The sequence below is a fragment of the Chiloscyllium plagiosum genome, unplaced genomic scaffold (assembly GCF_037043375.1).
Source record: "Chiloscyllium plagiosum isolate Xiang-an unplaced genomic scaffold, Cpla_swu_hap1 HiC_scaffold_25, whole genome shotgun sequence".
NCBI classification, from domain to species: Eukaryota; Metazoa; Chordata; class Chondrichthyes; order Orectolobiformes; family Hemiscylliidae; genus Chiloscyllium; species Chiloscyllium plagiosum.
Window position 1 is genome coordinate 23,946,229 of NW_028270163.1, and position 24,028 is coordinate 23,970,256.

The window sequence follows — 24,028 nt, forward strand, 5'->3', positions numbered from 1 at the left end:
AATTGGATGTAAAGGTTTTTGAGACATCCTGAGGTTGTGAAAGCCTAGACAGATATTGAAATAAACATACACACAGACATGTGCACACACGTGTGTGTGTGTGTGTATATATATACACATTTTCACATGTAAACGTGTACATATACATATACACACACGCGCACACATAAATGTGCATGTTGGCAAACAGGCATATGCACACACAGATGTACAGACACACAAATGTGCAGAGACAAACTCCACTTTCTCACATTGGTTGATGGAATGGTTTGTTTCTTTGACTGTGGGTGTGGAGAGAATATCCCTAGGGTTTTGCATACTGACTGTATTCCCTAACTGTTGCTGGGAAGTGTGGGTGTGGTTGAGAACAGAGTCCCTTCTGCTGTGATTGAATTGCCTGTGAACTTTCGCTGTCCACTCTCCCATTGAGAATGTCTCTTCGAGCTCCCCAATACCGTAGCACAAGTTGGTATCGCCAGAAATGGGGTGGGTGTGTTAGAGGGGACTGCCTTGAGCAGAGTACAGGATAAAGTCCTTCACCTGCTCACATGGTGTGTTTCAGAATAGGCTGTGACTACGTCTGACAGAAAAGGACCTGGAAACTTCCCACATTCTGTGGTTTTCAGATAGCACACAGGCTGGACAATTCTGGAAAGCTCACTGCGTTTGTAGAATTATCTCACGTTGCTTTGTGTTGTGAGTGTGTCTCCTATTTCACTTCTCAGATTGTAACTGTATCCATGACATCCTTCTCCCTCTTCTCAATCAGCTGAACCATTGTCCAGAAGGAACTCGTCCCATCAATTCCCTTTCCAAACCCTGTGGTGCTGTACATTAAATGAACAGGAACAAATGGTTCATCCTGGCACTGATTCTCGGAGGCCCTCTGTGCTGCTGACATGACCTGCAGCTGACCAGGCTCCTGTAACCCTTTAGAAACAATAGGGGACTCGGTCGGCTGGGCTACTGAGGAGTCAGTTTGCCTTCCCTGACAGTTTGATGCCTCTGCTTAGCTCCACTGGAGCCAGTAGGCTGTGAACCCAGGGATTACCTACACCTCTTGTAGGAGAGAACCACACCATGTAATCCAGGGAACACCTTGGACCAGGGAACAGGCAGTTCAGTTGACTACGGGGTCGCAGTGTTAAAAATTGATTCACAAGTTCAAATTTGAATTATTTATATCAAGGAGCATGATTATATTCTAATCAGTTATTCCTGGAAGCGTCAGTGACACTAGAAGCCAGGCAGAAATTTTCACTCCAAGATTTGATTAGGTTTGATGTGATGTGGGTCCCGGGCTGTAGGATTTGGAATGAACGTTTAGGTGGCCAGAGAATGAATTAACAGGGATCGACTGTGCCAAACAGCGGAAACATAGAACATAGAACAATACAGAACATGTCAGAAATTGCAACACCGGGTAATAGTCCGACAGGTTTATTTGAAACCATAAATTTTCGTAGCATTGCTTCTTCATCAGGTGAAGGGGCAACACTCCGAGAGCTTCTGATTTCAAATAAACCTGTTGGACTATAACCTGGTGTCATCTGACTTTGTCCACTCCAGTCGAACACCGGCACCTTGACAGAGTGAAAAAATGTTAATTTTAATTCAGATGCCCCTAACAGTGTAGTACACTGTGGTTATATTTCCCTTCATCTATGGGATGATCCCTAAATGCCCTTAGAAGGTGGTGTAGAGCTGCCACCTTGAATCACTGCAGTCTATGTGGTGTTAGCATACCCATGGTGCTGTTCACAGGTTCCAGGAGTTTGACCTAGCAATGGTGAAGGAACGGTGATTGAGTTCTCGGTCAGAACAGTGAGTGGCTTGAGAAGGAAAACGAGGTGGTTTGTCCATGCAGCTGTTACCTTTGTCCTTCTAGATGGCAGAGACCATGGATTTGCTGTTGAAGAGTTGCTCCAATTTATCTTACATTTGGTACACCCTGCTACCACTGCACCCACATGATGGAGGGCAGTGAGTATTGAGTTCGGTAGATGAGAATGGAACTGCTTTATCCTGAATGGCATCGAGTTTCTTGAGCATTGTTGAAGCTGCAGGGTGTAAAGCTGAGATTAGTGCAATGTTTACTGTTTGCTGCCTGTGACCTCAGCTGGTTTCCTCAGTGTACACAGTAATGGAGCAACACAGTTAGGCTCTGAGACAGCACAGAGCTTTCACAATCCTCAGGCAGGGGTCACTGGCTGAGATTGGAGTGAACTTCAATTCTCTGATCACTGCGTGGGATTCCGTGGCTTGTGCCAATATTGCTTTAACGCAATTCCAACTTCTTGCAGGAAGTTAGGGACAAAAGATCAAGGTCATTCTGGTTCACCATCCTGATGGCCACATGGTACAATGAGAAAACAAGACTCACTAGCATTTTTATAGTGCCTGTCACTACCTCAAGATATCCCAAAGTACTTTACAGTCAATGAAGTACTTTTAAAGCTTGGCAACTGGAAAGATAGTAGCCAATTTAGACACAGCAAGATCCTACAAACAACTACATGATAATGACCAGAGAGTTTTTTTTAGGAAGATAGGTTGAAGGATAAATACTGGCCAGGCCACTTGAGAAACCTGTCCTACTATAACCTGAATAATGTCCCAGATTCCCACTGAGAAAGCGATGGGGCTTCATCATCTGACAGACAGTATTTTGACAATGCAGCATTGAATGTTTCAGACAGAATTTGGGATCCAGTGCAAACCATGGAGCAAACACAGAATGAGATTGTTCTAACTGCCCTAGATCTTCATTGATAGTTTAATGTCAATATTACAGCAATGACGCACACATGTCTGTATCCTGGGCACTGAGTGCGAAGGGCATCAGTACGATGACCAGAAAACAAGTTCACAATCAATTCTTGCATCATTCCTCCTCATTTTTTTTTCCGTTTGGAACAAATGCACCTTTATGAGAAATTGCAGCAAAGTGTTGGGTGTTTTACAGCACTAATCATATTGCATAAGCATCCCAATTCCTTGTGATTTTGGCGAAATTGAAGACTCGTTATTGAGACTTGCACTGGGAAATGTGTTTCTTCGATAACATGACACTCCCTCAGTACTGACCACAGATACTGCGACGCGACTTCAAAACTAAACTCTTGACAGTACAACACTCCCTCAATACTGATCTCTGACAATGCCACACTCCATCAATACTGACCTGACAGTACGACACTCCGTCAATACTGACCTCCGACAGTGCCACACTCCCTCAATACTAACCTCTGACAGTGCCACACTCCGTCAATACTGACCTCCGACAGTGCGACACTCCCTCAATACTAACCTCCGACAGTGCGACACTCCCTCAGTACTGACCTCTGACACTGCTACACTCCATCAATACTATCCTCCGACAGTGCCACACTCCCTCAATACTAACCTCCGACAGTGCGACACTCGCTCAAAACTGACCTCTGACAGTGCCACACTCCATCAATACTAACCTCCGACGGTGCGATACTCCCTCAGTACTGACCTCTGAACTGCCACACTCCATCAATACAAACCTCCAACAGTGCCAGACTCTCTCAATAATGACCTCTGACAGTGCGACACTCGCTCAAAACTGACCTCTGACAGTGCCACAGTCCATCAATACTGACCTCCGACAGTATGACACTCCTTCAATACTGACCATTGACCGTGTGACATTCCCTCAATACTAACCTCTGACAATGTGACATTCTCTCAGTACTGATCTCTGTGCAACACTCCCTCAATACTAACCTCTGACAGTGCCACTCTCCATCAATACTAACCTCCGACAGTGCGACACTCCCTCAATACTAACCACCGACAGTGCGACACTCGTTCAAATCTGACCTCTGACAGTGCCACACTCCATCAATACTGACCTCTGACAGTGCCACACTCCCTCAATACTAACCTCCGACGGTGCGACACTCCCTCAGTACTGACCTCTGAACTGCCACACTCCATCAATACAAACCTACAACAGTGCCACACTCTCTGAATACTAACCTCCGACAGTGCCACACTCCATCAATACTAACCTCTGACAGTACCACACTCCCTCCATACTAACCTCTGACAGTGCCACACTCTCTCAATAATGACCTCCGACAGTGTGACACTCCCTCAATACTGACCACTGACCGTGAGACATTCCCTCAATACTAACCTCTGACAGTGCCACACACCCTCAGTACTGATCTCTGACAGTGCAATACCTCTTCAATACTAACCTCTGACAGTGCCACTCTCCATCAATACTGACATCCGACAGAGCGACACTCCTCAATACTACCCTCTGACAGTGCAACTCTCCCTCAATACTACCCTCTGACAGTGCAACACTCTCAGTACTGATCTCCGACAGTGCATCACTCGCACAATACTAACCTCTGACAGTGCCACTCTCCATCAATACTACCCTCTGACAGTGTGACATTCTCTCAGTACTGATCTCTGACAGTGCAACATTCCCTCAATACTAACCTCTGACAGTGCAACACTCCCTCAATACTGACATCCAACAGTGTGACGCACACTCAATACTAACCTCTGACAGTGCGACACTCCCTCAGTACTGATCTCTGACAGTGCAATACCTCTTCAATACTAACCTCTGACAGTGCCACTCTCCATCAATACTGACATCCGACAGAGCGACACTCCTCAATACTACCCTCTGACAGTGTGACATTCTCTCAGTACTGATCTCTGACAGTGCCACAATCCCTCAATACTAACCTCTGACAGTGCCACTCTCCCTCAATACTGACATCCGACAGAGCGACACTCACTCAATACTAACCTCTGACAGTGCCACACTCCCTCAATACTAACCTCTGACAGTGCCACACCCCATCAATACTGACCTCCGGCAGTGCCACACTCCCTCAATACTGACCACTGACCGTGCGACACTCCCTCAATACTGACCTCTGACAGTGCCACACTCCCTCAATAATAACCTCTGACAGTGCCACACTCCATCAATAATGACATCCGACAGTGCCACACTCCTCAATACTACCCTCCAACAGAGCCACACTGCCTCAATAGTGGCATCCGACAGTACCGCACTCCCTCAATACTGAACTATGACAATGTGACACTCCCTCAGTAATGACCTCTGACAGTGCCACCCTGCATCAATACTGACCTCCGACAGTGTGACACTCCTTCAATACTGACCACTGACCGTGTGATATTCCCTCAATACTAACCTCTGACAGTGCCAAACTCCATCAATACTGACCTCTGACAGTGCCACACTCCATCAATGCTGACATCCGACAGTGCCACACTCCCTCAGTACTGACATCCGACAGTGCGACACTCTCTCAATTCTAAGCTCTGACAGTGCGACACTCCCTCGATACTGCCCTCACACAGTGCGACACTCCCTCAACACTACCCTCTGACAGTGTGACATTCTCTCAGTACTTATCTCTGACAGTGCAACATTCCCTCAATACTAACCTCTGACAGTGCCACACTCCCTCAATACTGACCTCTGACAGTGCGACACTCCCTCAATACTACCCTCAAACAGTGCCACACTGCCTCAATACTGACCATTGACAGTACCACACTCCCTCAATACTGAACTATGACAATGTGACACTCCCTCAGTAATGACCTCTGACAGTGCCACTCTCCATCAATACTGACCTCCGACAGTGTGACACTCCCTCAATACAGACCACTGACCGTGTGACATTCCCTCAATACTAACCTCTGACAGTGTGACATTCTCTCAGTACTGATCTCTGACAGTGTAACACTCCCTCAATACTAACCTCTGACAGTGCGACACTCCCTCAATACTACCCTCTGACAGTGCAACATTCTCAGTACTGATCTCTGACAGTGCGACACTCTTTCAATACTAACCTCTGACAGTGTGACATTCTCTCAGTACTGATCTCTGACAGTGCCACACTACCTCAATACTGACCTCCGACAGTGCGACACTTTTTCTATACTAACCTCTGACAGTGCCACACTCCCTCAATACTGACCTCCGACAGTGCGACACTCCCTCAATACTAACCTCTGACAGTACCACACTCCCTCAATACTAAACTCTGACAGTGCCACACTCCCTCAATACTAACCTCCGACAGTACCACACTCCCTCAATACTAAACTCTGACAGTGCCACACTCCCTCAATACTAACCTCCGACAGTACCACACTCCCTCAATACTAAACTCTGACAGTGCCACACTCCCTCAATACTAACATCTGACAGTGCCACACTCCCTCAATACTGAACTATGACAGTGCCACACTCCTTCAATACTGAACTATGACAGTGCCACACTCCTTCAATACTGAACTATGACAATGTGACACTCCCTCAGTAATGACCTCTGACAGTGCCACTCTCCATCAATACTGACCTCCGACAGTGTGACACTCCCTCAATACTGACCTCCGAGAATACCACACTCCCTCAATACTAACATCCGACAGTGCGACACTCTCTCAATACAGACCACTGACCGTGTGACATTCCCTCAATACTAATCTCTGACAGTGTGACATTCTCTCAGTACTGATCTCTGACTGTGCAACACTCCCTCAATACTAACCTCTGACAGTGCCACACTCCCTCAATACTGACATCCGACAGAGCGACACTCCCTCAATACTAACCTCCGACAGTGCCACACACCCTCAGTACTGACCTCTGACAGTGCCACATTCCTTCAATACTAACCTCCGACAGTGCGACACTCCGTCAATACTGACCATTGACAGTGCCACACTCCCTCAATACGAACCTCTGACAGAGCCACTCTCCATCAATACTGACCTCCGGCAGTGTTGACACTCCCTCAATACTGACCTCCGAGAATACCACACTCCCTCAATACTAACATCCGACAGTGCGACACTCTCTCAATACAGACCACTGACCGTGTGACATTCCCTCAATACTAACCTCTGACAGTGCCACTCTCCATCAATACTGACATCTGACAGTGCGACACTCTCTCAATTCTAACCTCTGACAGTACGACACTCCCTCAATACTAACCTCTGACAGTGTGACATTCTCTCAGTACTTATCTCTGACAGTGCGACGCTCCCTCAATACTAACCTCTGACAGTGCCACACTCCCTCAATACTCCCCTCTGACAGTGTGACATTCTCTCAGTACTGATCTCTGACAGTGCAACACTACCTCAATACTGACCTCCGACAGTGCGACACTCTTTCTATACTAACCTCTGACAGTGCCACACTCCCTCAATACTGACCTCCGACAGTGCGACACTCTTTCAATACTAACCTCTGACAGTGCCACACTCCCTCAATACTAAACTCTGACAGTGCCACACTCCCTCAATACTAACCTCCGACAGTACCACACTCCCTCAATACTAACCTCCGACAGTACCACACTCCCTCAATACTAAACTCTGACAGTGCCACACTGCCTCAATACTGACCATTGACAGTACCACACTCCTTCAATACTGAACTATGACAATGTGACACTCCCTCAGTAATGACCTCTGACAGTGCCACTCTCCATCAATACTTACCTCCAACAGTGTGACACTCCCTCAATACTGACCATTGACCGTGTGACATTCCCTCAATACTAACCTCTGACAGTGTGACATTCTCTCAGTACTGATCTCTGACTGTGCAACACTCCCTCATTACTAAACTCTGACAGTACCACGCTCCCTCAATACTAACCTCTGACAGTACCACACTCCCTCAATACTAAACTCTGACAGTGCCACACTCCCTCAATACTAAACTCTGACAGTGCCACACTCCCTCAATACTAACCTCCGACAGTGCCACACTCACTCAATACTAACCACTGACAGTGCCACACTTCCTCAATACTAATCTCTGACAGTGCCACACCCCATCAATACTGACCTCTGACAGTGCCACACTCTCTTAATAATGACCTCTGACAGTGCCACACTCCCTCAATACTAACCTCTGACAGTGCCAAACCCCATCAATACTAACCTCTGACAGTGCCACACCCCATCAATACTAACTTCTGACAGTGCCACACTCCCTCAATACTAACCCCCGACAGTGTGACACTCCCTCAATACTGACCTCTGACGGTGCCATACACCCTCATTACTGACCTCCGACTGTGCCACACTCCCTCAATACTAACCTCTGACAGTGCCACACACCCTCAGTACTGACCTCTGAACTGCCACACTCCATCAATACAAACCTCCGACAGTGCCACACTCTCTCAATACTAACCTCCGACAGTGCCACACTCCCTCAATACTAACCTCTGACAGAGCCACTCTCCATCAATACTGACCTCCGGCAGTGTTGACACTCCCTCAATACTGACCTCTGACAGTGCAACACTCCCTCAATACTAACCTCCGAGAATACCACACTCCCTCAATACTAACATCTGACAGTGCGACACTCTCTCAATTGTAACCTCTGACAGTGCGACACTCCCTCAATACTAACCTCTGACAGTGTGACATTCTCTCAGTACTTATCTCTGACAGTGCAACACTCCCTCAATACTAACCTCTGACAGTGCCACACTCCCTCAATACTGACATCCAACACTGCGACGCTCCCTCAATACTAACCTCTGACAGTGCCACTCTCCATCAATACTGACCTCCGACAGTGTGACATTCTCTCAGCACTGATCTCTGACTGTGCAACACTCCCTCAATACTAACCTCTGACAGTGCCACACTCCCTCAATACTGACATCTGACAGTGCGACACTCTCTCAATTCTAACCTCTGACAGTGCGACACTCCCTCAATACTAACCTCTGACAGTGTGACATTCTCTCAGTACTTATCTCTGACAGTGCAACACTCCCTCAATACTAACCTCTGACAGTGCCACACTCCCTCAATACTGACATCCAACACTGCGACGCTCCCTCAATACTAACCTCTGACAGTGCCACACTCCCTCAATACTAACCTCTGACAGTGCCACACTCCCTCATTACTAACCTCTGACAGTGCCACGCTCCCTCAATACTAACCTCCGACAGTACCACACTCCCTCAATACTAAACTCTGTCAGTGCCACACTCCCTCAATACTAACCTCTGACAGTGCCACACCCCATCAATACTGACCTCCGGCAGTGCCGCACTCCCTCAATACTGACCACTGACCGTGTGACACTCCCTCAATACTGACCTCTGACAGTGCCACACTCCTTCAATACTGAACTATGACAATGTGACACTCCGTCAGTAATGACCTCTGACAGTGCCACTCTCCATCAATACTGACCTCCGACAGTGTGACTCTCCCTCAATACTGACCATTGACCGTGTGACATTCCCTCAATACTAACCTCTGACAGTGCAACACTCCCTCAATCCTGACATCCAACAGTGCGACACTCCCTCAATACTATCCTCTGACAGTGTGATATTCTCTCAGTACTGATCTCTGACAGTGCAACACTCCCTCAAAACTAACCTTTGACTGTGCAACACTCCCTCAATACTAACCTCTGACAGTGCCACACTCCCTCAATACTGATATCCGACAGTGCGACACTCTCTCAATTCTAACCTCTGACAGTGCGACACTCCCTCAATACTACCCTCTGACAGTGCGACACTCCCTCAATACTACCCTCTGACAGTGTGACATTCTCTCAGTACGTATCTCTGACAGTGCCACACTCCATCAATACTACCCTCAAACAGTGCCACACTGCCTCAATACTGACCATTGACAGTACCACACTCCCTCAATACTGAACTATGATAATGTGACACTCCCTCAGTAATGACCTCTGACAGTGCCACTCTCCATCAATACTGACCTCCGACAGTGTGACACTCCCTCAATACTGACCACTGACCGTGTGACATTCCCTCAATACTAACCTCTGACAGTGTGACATTCTCTCATTACTGATCTCTGACAGTGTAACACTCCCTCAATACTAACGTCTGACAATGCCACTCTCCATCAATACTGACATCCGACGGAGCGACACTCCCTCAATACTAAGCTCTGACAGTGCGACACTCCCTCAATACAACCCTCTGACAGAGATCAGTACTGAGAACGTTGCACTGTCAGAGGGTAGTATTGAGGGAGTGTTGCACTGTCAGAGATCAGTACTGAGAACGTTGCACTGACAGTGCAACACTCCCTCAATACTACCCTCTGACAGTGCAACATTCTCAGTACTGATCTCTGACTGTGCAACACTCCCTCAATACTAACCTCTGACAGTACCACACTCCCTCAATACTGACATCCGACAGTGCAAAACTACCTCAATACTGGCCTCCGACAGTGCGACACTCTGTCAATACTAACCTCTGACAAAGCCACACTCCCTCATTACTAACCTCTGACACTGCCACTCTCCCTCATTACTAACCTCTGACAGTGCCACACTCCCTCAATACTGACATCCAACAGTGCGACACTCTTTCAATACTAACCTCTGACAGTGCCACACTCCCTCAATACTAACCTCCGACAGTGCCACACTCCCTCAATACTGACCTCCGGCAGTGCCGCATTCCCTCAATACTGACCACTGACCGTGTGACACTCCCTCAATACTGACCTCTGACAGTGCCACTCTCCATCAATGCTGACCTCCGACAGTGTGACACTCCCTCAATACTGACCACTGACTGTGTGACATTCCCTCAATACTAACCTCTGACAGTGTGACATTATCTCAGTACTGATCTCTGACAGTGCCACACTCCCTCAATACTGACCACTGACCGTGTGACATTCCCTCAATACTAACCTCTGACAGTGCCAAACTCCATCAATACTGACCTCTGACAGGGCCACACTCCATCAATGCTGACATCCGACAGTGCCACACTCCCTCATTACTAACCTCTGACAGTGCCACGCGCCCTCAATACTGACATCCGACAGTGCGACACTCTTTCAATACTAACCTCTGACAGTGCCACACTCCCTCAATACTGACCTCTGACAGTGCCACACTCCCTCAATACTAACATCTGACAGTACCACACTCCCTCAATACTAACCTCTGACAGTGCCACACCCCATCAATACTGACCTCCGGCAGTGCCGCATTCCCTCAATACTGACCACTGACCGTGTGACACTCCCTCAATACTGACCTCTGACAGTGCCACTCTCCATCAATACTGACCTCCGACAGTGTGACACTCCCTCAATACTGACCACTGACTGTGTGACATTCCCTCAATACTAACCTCTGACAGTGTGACATTATCTCAGTACTGATCTCTGACAGTGCCACACTCCCTCAATACTGACCTCTGACAGGGCCACACTCCATCAATGCTGACATCCGACAGTGCCACACTCCCTCATTACTAACCTCTGACAGTGCCACGCTCCCTCAATACTGACATCCGACAGTGCCACACTCCCTCAATACTAACCTCCGACAGTGCGACACTCCCTCAACACTAACCTCTGACAGTGGCAAACCCCATCAATACTGACCTCCAGCAGTGCCGCACTCCCTCAATACTGACCACTGACCGTGCGACACTCCCTCAATACTGACATCTGACAGTGCCACACCCCCTCAATACTGACCTCTGACAGTGCTACACTCCATCAATACTGACCTCCAACAGTGCCACACTGCCTCAATGCTAACCACCGGCAGTTCCACACTCCTTCAATACTAACCCCCGACAGTGCGACACTCCTCAATACTACCCTCTAACAGTGCCACACAGCCTCAATACTGACATCCGACAGTGCCACACTCCATCAATACTGACCTCCAACAGTGCGACACTCCTCAATACTACCCTCTAACAGTGCCACACTGTTTCAATACTGACATCCGACAGGACCACACTCCCTCAATACTGAACTATGACAATGTGACACTCCCTCAGTAATGACCTCTGACAGTGCCACCCGCCATCAATACTGACCTCCGACAGTGTGACACTCCCTCAATACAGACCACTGACCGTGCCACACTCCCTCAATACTAACCTCTGACAGTGCCACTCTCCATTAATACTGACCTCCGACAGTGCCACACTCCCTCAGTACTGATCTCTTACAGTGCAATACCTCTTCAATACTAACCTCTGACAGTGCCACTCTCCATCAATACTATCCTCTGACAGTGCAACTCTCCCTCAATACTACCCTCTGACAGTGCAACACTCTCAGTACTGATCTCCGACAGTGCAACACTCGCACAATACTAACCTCTGACAGTGCCACTCTCCATCAATACTGACATCTGACAGTGCCACACTCCCTCAATACTACCCTCTGACAGTGTGACATTCTCTCAGTACTGATCTCTGACTGTGCAACACTCCCTCAATACTGACATCTGACAGTGCCACACTCCCTCAATACTACCCTCTGACAGTGTGACATTCTCTCAGTACTGATCTCTGACTGTGCAACACTCCCTCAATACTAACCTCTGACAGTGCCACACTCCCTCAATACTGAACTATGACAATGTGACACTCCGTCAGTAATGGCCTCTGACAGTGCCACTCTCCATCAATACTGATCTCCGACAGTGTGACACTCCCTCAGTAATTACCTCTGACAATGCCACTCTCCATCAATACTGACATCCGACGGAGCGACGCTCCCTCAATCCTAATCTCTGACATTGCAACACTCCCTCAATACTAACCTCTGACAGTACCACACACCCTCAATACTGACATCCGACAGTGCAAAACTACCTCAATACTGACCTCCGACAGTGCGACACTCTTTCAATACTAACCTCTGACGCTGCCACACTCTCTCAATACTAACCTCTGACAGTGCCACACTCCCTCAATACTAACATCTGACAGTGCCACACTCCCTCAATACTAAACTCTGACAGTGCCACACTCCCTCAATACTAACCTCCGACAGTACCACACTCCCTCAATACTAAACTCTGACAGTGCCATACTCCCTCAATACTAACCTCTGACAGTGACACACCCCATCAATACTGACCTCCGGCAGTGCCGCATTCCCTCAATACTGACCACTGACCGTGTGACACTCCCTCAATACTGACCTCTGACAGTGCCACTCTCCATCAATACTGACCTCCGACAGTGTGACACTCCCTCAATACTGACCACTGACCGTGTGACATTCCCTCAATACTAACCTCTGACAGTGTGACCTTATCTCAGTACTGATCTCTGACAGTGCCACACTCCCTCAATACTGACCACTGACCGTGTGACATTCCCTCAATACTAACCTCTGACAGTGCCAAACTCCATCAATACTGACCTCTGACAGGGCCACACTCCATCAATGCTGACATCCGACAGTGCCACACTCCCTCATTACTGATCTCTTACAGTGCAATACCTCTTCAATACTAACCTCTGACAGTGCCACTCTCCATCAATACTGACATCCGACAGAGCGACACTCCCTCAATACTAACCTCTGACATGGCGACACTCCCTCAATACTACCCTCTGACAGTGCAACACTCTCAGTACTGATCTCTGACAGTGCAACAATCCCTCAATACTAACCTCTGACAGTGTGACATTCTCTCAGTACTGATCTCTGACAGTGCAACACTCCCTCAATACTAACCTCTGACAGTGCCACACTCCCTCAATACTGATATCCGACAGTGCGACACTCTCTCAATTCTAACCTCTGACAGTGCGACACACCCTCAATACTACCCTCTGACAGTGTGACATTCTCTCAGTACTTATCTCTGACAGTGCCACACTCCCTCAATACTGACCTCTGACAGTGCCACACTGCCTCAATACTGACCTCTGACAGTGCGACACTCCCTCAATACTACCCTCAAACAGTGCCAAACTGCCTCAATACTGACCATTGACAGTACCACACTCCCTCAATACTGAAGTATGACAATGTGACACTCCCTCAGTAATGATCTCTGACAGTGCCACTCTCCATCAATACTGACCTCCGACAGTGTGACACTCCCTCAATACTGACCACTGACCGTGTGACATTCCCTCAATACTAACCTCTGACAGTGTGACATTCTCTCAGTACTGATCTCTGACCGTGTAACACTCCCTCAATACTAACCTCTGACAGTGCCACTCTCCATCAATACTGACATCCGACGGAGCGACACTCCCTCAATACTAAGCTCTGACAGTGTGACATTCTCTCAATACAACCCTCTGACAGTGCCACACTCCCTCAATACTGACATCTGACAGTGCAACACTACCTCAATACTAACCTCTGACAGTGCCACACTCCCTCAATACTAACTGCTGACAGTGCCACACTCCCTCATTACTAACCTCTGACAGTGCCACACTCCCTCAATACTGACATCCGACAGTGCGACACTCTTTCAATACTAACCTCTGACAGTGCCACACTCCCTCAATACTGACCACCGACAGTGCCACACTCCCTCAATACTACCATCTGACAGTGCCACACTCCCTCAATACTAAACTCTGACAGTGCCACACTCCCTCAATACTAAACTCTGACAGTGCCACACTCCCTCAATACTAAACTCTGACAGTGCCACACTCCCTCAATACTAACCTCCGACAGTACCACACTCCCTCAATACTAAACTCTGACAGTGCCACACTCCCTCAATACTGACATCCGACAGTGCGACACTCTTTCAATACTAACCTCTGACAGTGCCACACTCCCTCAATACTGACCTCCGACAGTGCCACACTCCCTCAATACTAAACTCTGACAGTGCCACACTCCCTCAATACTAACCTCCGACAGTGCCACACTCCCTCAATACTAACCTCCGACAGTGCCACACTCCCTCAATACTAAACTCTGACAGTGCCACACTGCCTCAATACTAACCTCCGACAGTGCCACACTCCCTCAATACTAACCTCCGACAGTGCCACACTCCCTCAATACTAACCTCCGACAGTGCCACACTCCCTCAATACTAAACTCTGACAGTGCCACACTGCCTCAATACTAACCTCCGACAGTACCACACTCCCTCAATACTGAACTCTGACAGTGCCACACTCCCTCAATACTAACATCTGACAGTGCCACACTCCCTCAATACTAAACTCTGACAGTGCCACGCCCCATCAATACTGACCTCCGGCAGTGCCGCACTCCCTCAATACTGACCAATGACCGTGTGACACTCTCTCAATACTGACCTCTGACAGTGCCACACTCCCTCAATACTGAACAATGACAATGTGACACTCCCTCAGCAATGACCTCTGACAGTGCCACTCTCCATCAATACTAACCTCTGACAGAGCCACACTCCCTCAATACTGACATCCGACAGTGCGACACTCTTTCAATACTAACCTCTGACAGTGCCACACTCCCTCAATACTGATCTCATACAGTGCAATACCTCTTCAATGCTAACCTCTGACAGTGCCACTCCCCATCAATACTGACATCCGACAGAGCAACACTCCCTCAATACTTACCTCTGACAGTGCGACACTCCCTCAATACTGATATCCGACAGTGCGACACTATCTCAATTCTAAACTCTGTCAGTGCGACACTCCCTCAATACTACCCTCTGACAGTGCGACACTCCCTCAATACTACCCTCTGACAGTGTGACATTCTCTCAGTACTGATCTCTGACAGTGTAACACTCCCTCCATACTAACCTCTGACAGTGCCACACTCCCTCAAATCTGCCCTCCGACAGTACGACACTCCTCAATACTACCCTCAAACAGTGCCACCCTCCCTCAAGACTGAACTATGACAAAGTGACACTCCCTCAGTAATGACTTCTGACCGTGCCACTCTCCATCAATACTGACCTCCGACAGTGTGACACTCCCTCAATACTGACCACTGACCGTGTGACATTCCCTCAATACTACCCTCTGACAGTGTGACATTCTCTCAGTACTGATCTCTGAGAGTGTATCACTCCCTCAATACTACCCTCTGACAGTGCCACTCTCCATCAATACTGACATCCGACAGAGCGACACTCCCTCAATACTAACCTCTGACAGTGCGACACTCCCTCAATACTACCCTGTGACAGTGCGACACTCTCAGTACTGATCTCTGACAGTGCCACACTCCCTCAATACTAACCTCTGACAGTGCCACACTCCCTCAATACTGACATCCGACAGTGCGACACTCTTCAATACTAACCTCTGACAATGTCACACTCCTTCAATACTGACATCCGACAGTGCGACACTCTCTCAATACTAAAATCTGACAGTGCCACACTCCCTCAATACTGACATCCGACAATGCGACACTCTCTCAATACTAACCTCCGACAGTGCCACACTCCCTCAATACTGACCTCCGACAGTGCCACACTCCCTCAATACTAACATCTGACAGTGCCACACTCCCTCAATACTAACCTCCGACAGTGCCACACTCCCTCAATACTAACCTCCGACAGTGCCACACTCCCTCAATACTAACCTCTGACAGTGCCACACTCCCTCAATACTAACCTCCGACAGTACCACACTCCCTCAATACTAACCTCCGACAGTGCCACACTCCCTCAATACTGACCACTGACCGTGCGACACTCCCTCAATACTGACTTCTGACAGTGCCACACTCCCTCAATACTGACCTCTGACAGTGCCACACTCCATCAATACTGACCTCCGACAGTGCCACACTGCCTCAATGCTAACCACCGGCAGTTCCACGCTCCCTCAATACTAACCTCCAACAGTGGCACACTCCCTCAATACTAACCCCCGACAGTGCGACACTCCTCAATACTACCCTCAAACAGTGCCACATTGCATCAATACTGACATCCGACAGTACCACACTCCCTCAATACTGAACTATGACAATGTGACACTCCCTCAGTAATGACCTCTGACAGTGCCACCCTCCATCAATACTGACCACGACAGTGTGACACTCCCTCAATACTGACCACTGACCGTGTGACACTCCCTCAATACTGACCTCTGACAGTGCCACTCTCCATTAATACTGACCTCTGACAGGGCCACACTCCATCAATGCTGACATCCGACAGTGCCACACTCCCTCAGTACTGATCTCTTACAGTGCAATACCTCTTCAATACTAACCTCTGACAGTGCCACTCTCCATCAATACTGACATCCGACAGAGCGACACTCCCTCAATACTAACTTCTGACAGTGCGACACTCCCTCAATACTACCCTCTGACAGTGCAACACTCTCAGTACTGATCTCCGACAGTGCCACACTCCCTCAATACTACCCTCTGACAGTGTGACATTCTCTCAGTACTGATCTCTGACAGTGCAACACTCCCTCAATACTAACCTCTGACAGTGCCACACTCCCTCAATACTAACATCTGACAGTGCGACACTCTCTCAATTCTAACCTCTGACAGTGCGACACTCCCTCAATACTAACCTCTGACAGTGTGATATTCTCTCAGTACTTATCTCTGACAGTGCAACACTCCCTCAATACTGACCTCTGACAGTCCAACACTCCTCAATACTACCCTCAAACAGTGCCACACTGCCTCAATACTGACCATTGACAGTACCACACTCCCTCAATACTGAACACTGACAATGTGACACTCCCTCAGTAATGACCTCTGACAGTGCCATTCTCCATCAATACTGACCTCCGACAGTGTGACACTCCCTCAGTACTGACCACTGACCGTGTGACATTCCCTCAATACTAACCTCTGACAGTGCCACTCTCCATCAATACTGACATCCGACGGAGCGACATTCCCTCAATACTAAGCTCTGGCAGTGCGACACTCCCTCAATACTATCCTCTGACAGTGCAATATTCTCAGTACTGATCTCTGACAGTGCAACACTCCCTCAATACTGACATCCGACAGTGCAACACTACCTCAACACTACCCTCTGACAGTGCGACACTCTTTAAATACTAACCTCTGACAGTGCCACACTCCCTCAATACTGACATCCGACAGTGCGACACTCTTTCAATACTAACCTCTGACAGTGCCACACTCCCTCAATACTAACATCTGACAGTGCCACACTCCCTCAATACTAACCTCTGACAGAACCACACTCCCTCAATACTAAACTCTGACAGTGCCACATTCCCTCAATACTAACCTCCGACAGTGCCACACTCCCTCAATACTAACCTCCGACAGTGCCACACTCCCTCAATACTAACCTCTGACAGAACCACACTCCCTCAATACTAAACTCTGACAGTGCCACATTCCCTCAATACTAAACTCCGACAGTGCCACGCTCCATCAATACTGACTTCTGACAGTGTCACACTCCCTCAATACTAACCTCTGACAGTGCCACACCCCATCAATACTGACCTCCGGCAGTGCCGCACTCCCTCAATACTGACCACTGACCGTGTGACACTCCCTCAGTAATGACCTCTGACAGTGCCACATTCCTTCAATACTAACCTCCGACCGTGCGACACTCCCTCAATACTAACCTCAGACAGTGCCACACTCCCTCAATACTGAACTCCCACAGAGCGACACTCCCTCAATACTGACCTCCGATAGTGTGACACTCCCTCAATACTGACCACTAACCGTGCGACACTCCCTCAATACTGACCTCCGACAGTGTGACACTCCCTCAATACTGACCACTAACCGTGCGACACTCCCTCAATACTGGCCTCAGACAGTGCCACACTCCCTCAATACTAACCTCTGACAGTGCGACATCCCTCAATACTAACCTCTGACAGTGCCACACACCCTCAATACTGACCTCTGACAGTGCCACACTCCATCAATACTGACTTCTGACAGTGCCACACTCCCTCAATACTAACCTCTGACAGTGCCACACCCCATCAATACTGACCTCCGGCAGTGCCGCACTCCCTCAATACTGACCACTGACCGTGTGACACTCCCTCAGTAATGACCTCTGACAGTGCCACTCTCCATCAATACTGATCTCCGACAGTGTGACACTCTTTCAATACTGACCATTGACCATGTGACATTCCCTCAATACTAACCTCTGACAGTGTGACAATTTCTCAGTACTGATCTCTGTGCAACACTCCCTCAATACTGACCTCCCACAGTACGACACTCCTCAATACTACCCTCAAACAGTGCCACACTGCCTCAATACTGACCATTGACAGTGCCAAACTCCCTCAGTACTGAACTATGACAATGTGACACCCCCTCAGTAATGACCTCTGACAGTGCGACACTCCCTCAATACTAACTGCTGACAGTGCCACACTCCCTCATTACTAACCTCTGACAGTGCCACACTCCCTCAATACTGACCTCCGACAGTGCCACACTCCCTCAATACTAACATCTGACAGTGCCACACTCCCTCAATACTAAACTCTGACAGTGCCACGCCCCATCAATACTGACCTCCGGCAGTGCTGCACTCCCTCAATACTGACCAATGACCGTGTGACACTCTCTCAATACTGACCTCTGACAGTGCCACACTCCCTCAATACTGAACAATGACAATGTGACACTCCCTCAGCAATGACCTCTGACAGTGCCACTCTCCATCAATACTAACCTCTGACAGAGCCACACTCCCTCAATACTGACATCCGACAGTGCGACACTCTTTCAATACTAACCTCTGACAGTGCCACACTCCCTCAATACTGATCTCATACAGTGCAATACCTCTTCAATGCTAACCTCTGACAGTGCCACTCCCCATCAATACTGACATCCGACAGAGCAACACTCCCTCAATACTTACCTCTGACAGTGCGACACTCCCTCAATACTGATATCCGACAGTGCGACACTATCTCAATTCTAAACTCTGTCAGTGCGACACTCCCTCAATACTACCCTCTGACAGTGCGACACTCCCTCAATACTACCCTCTGACAGTGTGACATTCTCTCAGTACTGATCTCTGACAGTGTAACACTCCCTCAATACTACCCTCAAACAGTGCCACCCTCCCTCAAGACTGAACTATGACAAAGTGACACTCCCTCAGTAATGACTTCTGACCGTGCCACTCTCCATCAATACTGACCTCCGACAGTGTGACACTCCCTCAATACTGACCACTGACCGTGTGACATTCCCTCAATACTACCCTCTGACAGTGTGACATTCTCTCAGTACTGATCTCTGAGAGTGTATCACTCCCTCAATACTACCCTCTGACAGTGCCACTCTCCATCAATACTGACATCTGACAGAGCGACACTCCCTCAATACTAACCTCTGACAGTGCGACACTCCCTCAATACTACCCTGTGACAGTGCGACACTCTCAGTACTGATCTCTGACAGTGCCACACTCCCTCAATACTAACCTCTGACAGTGCCACACTCCCTCAATACTGACATCCGACAGTGCGACACTCTTCAATACTAACCTCTGACAATGTCACACTCCTTCAATACTGACATCCGACAGTGCGACACTCTCTCAATACTAAAATCTGACAGTGCCACACTCCCTCAATACTGACATCCGACAATGCGACACTCTCTCAATACTAACCTCCGACAGTGCCACACTCCCTCAATACTGACCTCCGACAGTGCCACACTCCCTCAATACTAACATCTGACAGTGCCACACTCCCTCAATACTAACCTCCGACAGTGCCACACTCCCTCAATACTAACCTCCGACAGTGCCACACTCCCTCAATACTAACCTCCGACAGTACCACACTCCCTCAATACTAACCTCCGACAGTGCCACACTCCCTCAATACTGACCACTGACCGTGCGACACTCCCTCAATACTGACTTCTGACAGTGCCACACTCCATCAATACTGACCTCCGACAGTGCCACACTGCCTCAATGCTAACCACCGGCAGTTCCACGCTCCCTCAATACTAACCTCCAACAGTGGCACACTCCCTCAATACTAACCCCCGACAGTGCGACACTCCTCAATACTACCCTCAAACAGTGCCACACTGCCTCAGTACTGACATCCGACAGTGCCACACTCCATCAATACTGAACTCCGACAGTGCGACACTCCTCAATACTACCCTCAAACAGTGCCACATTGCATCAATACTGACATCCGACAGTACCACACTCCCTCAATACTGAACTATGACAATGTGACACTCCCTCAGTAATGACCTCTGACAGTGCCACCCTCCATCAATACTGACCACGACAGTGTGACACTCCCTCAATACTGACCACTGACCGTGTGACACTCCCTCAATACTGACCTCTGACAGTGCCACTCTCCATTAATACTGACCTCTGACAGGGCCACACTCCATCAATGCTGACATCCGACAGTGCCACACTCCCTCAGTACTGATCTCTTACAGTGCAATACCTCTTCAATACTAACCTCTGACAGTGCCACTCTCCATCAATACTGACATCCGACAGAGCGACACTCCCTCAATACTAACTTCTGACAGTGCGACACTCCCTCAATACTACCCTCTGACAGTGCAACACTCTCAGTACTGATCTCCGACAGTGCCACACTCCCTCAATACTACCCTCTGACAGTGTGACATTCTCTCAGTACTGATCTCTGACAGTGCAACACTCCCTCAATACTAACCTCTGACAGTGCCACACTCCCTCAATACTAACATCTGACAGTGCGACACTCTCTCAATTCTAACCTCTGACAGTGCGACACTCCCTCAATACTAACCTCTGACAGTGTGATATTCTCTCAGTACTTATCTCTGACAGTGCAACACTCCCTCAATACTGACCTCTGACAGTCCAACACTCCTCAATACTACCCTCAAACAGTGCCACACTGCCTCAATACTGACCATTGACAGTACCACACTCCCTCAATACTGAACACTGACAATGTGACACTCCCTCAGTAATGACCTCTGACAGTGCCATTCTCCATCAATACTGACCTCCGACAGTGTGACACTCCCTCAATACTGACCACTGACCGTGTGACATTCCCTCAATACTAACCTCTGACAGTGCCACTCTCCATCAATACTGACATCCGACGGAGCGACATTCCCTCAATACTAAGCTCTGGCAGTGCGACACTCCCTCAATACTACCCTCTGACAGTGCAATATTCTCAGTACTGATCTCTGACAGTGCAACACTCCCTCAATACTGACATCCGACAGTGCAACACTACCTCAACACTACCCTCTGACAGTGCGACACTCTTTAAATACTAACCTCTGACAGTGCCACACTCCCTCAATACTGACATCCGACAGTGCGACACTCTTTCAATACTAACCTCTGACAGTGCCACACTCCCTCAATACTAACATCTGACAGTGCCACACTCCCTCAATACTAACCTCTGACAGAACCACACTCCCTCAATACTAAACTCTGACAGTGCCACATTCCCTCAATACTAACCTCCGACAGTGCCACACTCCCTCAATACTAACCTCCGACAGTGCCACACTCCCTCAATACTAACCTCTGACAGAACCACACTCCCTCAATACTAAACTCTGACAGTGCCACATTCCCTCAATACTAAACTCCGACAGTGCCACGCTCCATCAATACTGACTTCTGACAGTGTCACACTCCCTCAATACTAACCTCTGACAGTGCCACACCCCATCAATACTGACCTCCGGCAGTGCCGCACTCCCTCAATACTGACCACTGACCGTGTGACACTCCCTCAGTAATGACCTCTGACAGTGCCACATTCCTTCAATACTAACCTCCGACCGTGCGACACTCCCTCAATACTAACCTCAGACAGTGCCACACTCCCTCAATACTGAACTCCCACAGAGCGACACTCCCTCAATACTGACCTCCGATAGTGTGACACTCCCTCAATACTGACCACTAACCGTGCGACACTCCCTCAATACTGACCTCCGACAGTGTGACACTCCCTCAATACTGACCACTAACCGTGCGACACTCCCTCAATACTGGCCTCAGACAGTGCCACACTCCCTCAATACTAACCTCTGACAGTGCGACATCCCTCAATACTAACCTCTGACAGTGCCACACACCCTCAATACTGACCTCTGACAGTGCCACACTCCATCAATACTGACTTCTGACAGTGCCACACTCCCTCAATACTAACCTCTGACAGTGCGACGCTCCCTCAATACTAACCTCTGACAGTGCGACACTCCCTCAATACTATCCTCTGACAGTGTGACATTCTCTCAGTACTGATCTCTGAGAGTGTAACACTCCCTCAATACTACCCTCTGACAGTGCCACTCTCCATCAATACTGACATCCGACAGAGCGACACTCCCTCAATACTAACCTTTGATAGTGCGACACACCCTCAATACTGACCTCCGACAGTGCGACACTCTGTCAACACTAACCTCTGACAGTGCCACACTCCCTCAATACTGACATCCGACAATGCGACATTCTCTCAATACTAACATCTGACAGTGCCACACTCCCTCAATACTAAACTCTGACAGTGCCACACTCCCTCAATACTAACCTCCGACAGTACCACACTCCCTCACTACTAACCTCTGACAGTGCCACACTCCCTCAATACTAACCTCTGACAGTGCCACACCCCATCAATACTGACCTCCGGCAGTATCGCACTCCCACAATACTGACCACTGACCGTGTGACACTCCCTCAATACTGACCTCTAACAGTGCCACACTGCCTCAATACTGAACTATGACCATGTGACACTCCCTCAGTAATGACCTCTGACAGTGCCACTCTCCATCAATACTGACCTCCGACAGTGTGACACTCCCTCAATACTGACCATTGAGCGTGTGACATTCCCTCAATACTAACCTCTGACAGTGTGACATTCTCTCAGTACTGATCTCTGACAGTGCAACACTCCCTCAATACTGACATCCAACAGTGCGACGCTCCCTCAATACTAACCTCTGACAGTGCGACACTCCCTCAATACTATCCTCTGACAGTGTGACATTCTCTCAGTACTGATCTCTGACAGTGCAACACTCCCTCAATACTATCCTCTGACAGTGTGACATTCTCTCAGTACTGATCTCTGACAGTGCAACACTCCCTCAATACTAACCTCTGACAGTGCCACACTCCCTCAATACTGACATC

At 48.6% G+C, this 24,028-nt stretch overlaps 1 protein-coding gene and 1 pseudogene across 7 annotated transcripts in view; both read left to right on the forward strand.

Moving 5' to 3' along the window:
- LOC122562350 (epsin-2-like) overlaps positions 1–24,028 on the forward strand; it is a 144,652-nt gene that overhangs the window by 45,691 nt on the left and 74,933 nt on the right. The gene's annotated exons all lie outside the window — the stretch shown is intronic.
- The window catches only part of LOC148145301 (uncharacterized), a 41,072-nt pseudogene that overhangs the window by 79 nt on the left and 16,965 nt on the right, over positions 1–24,028 (forward strand).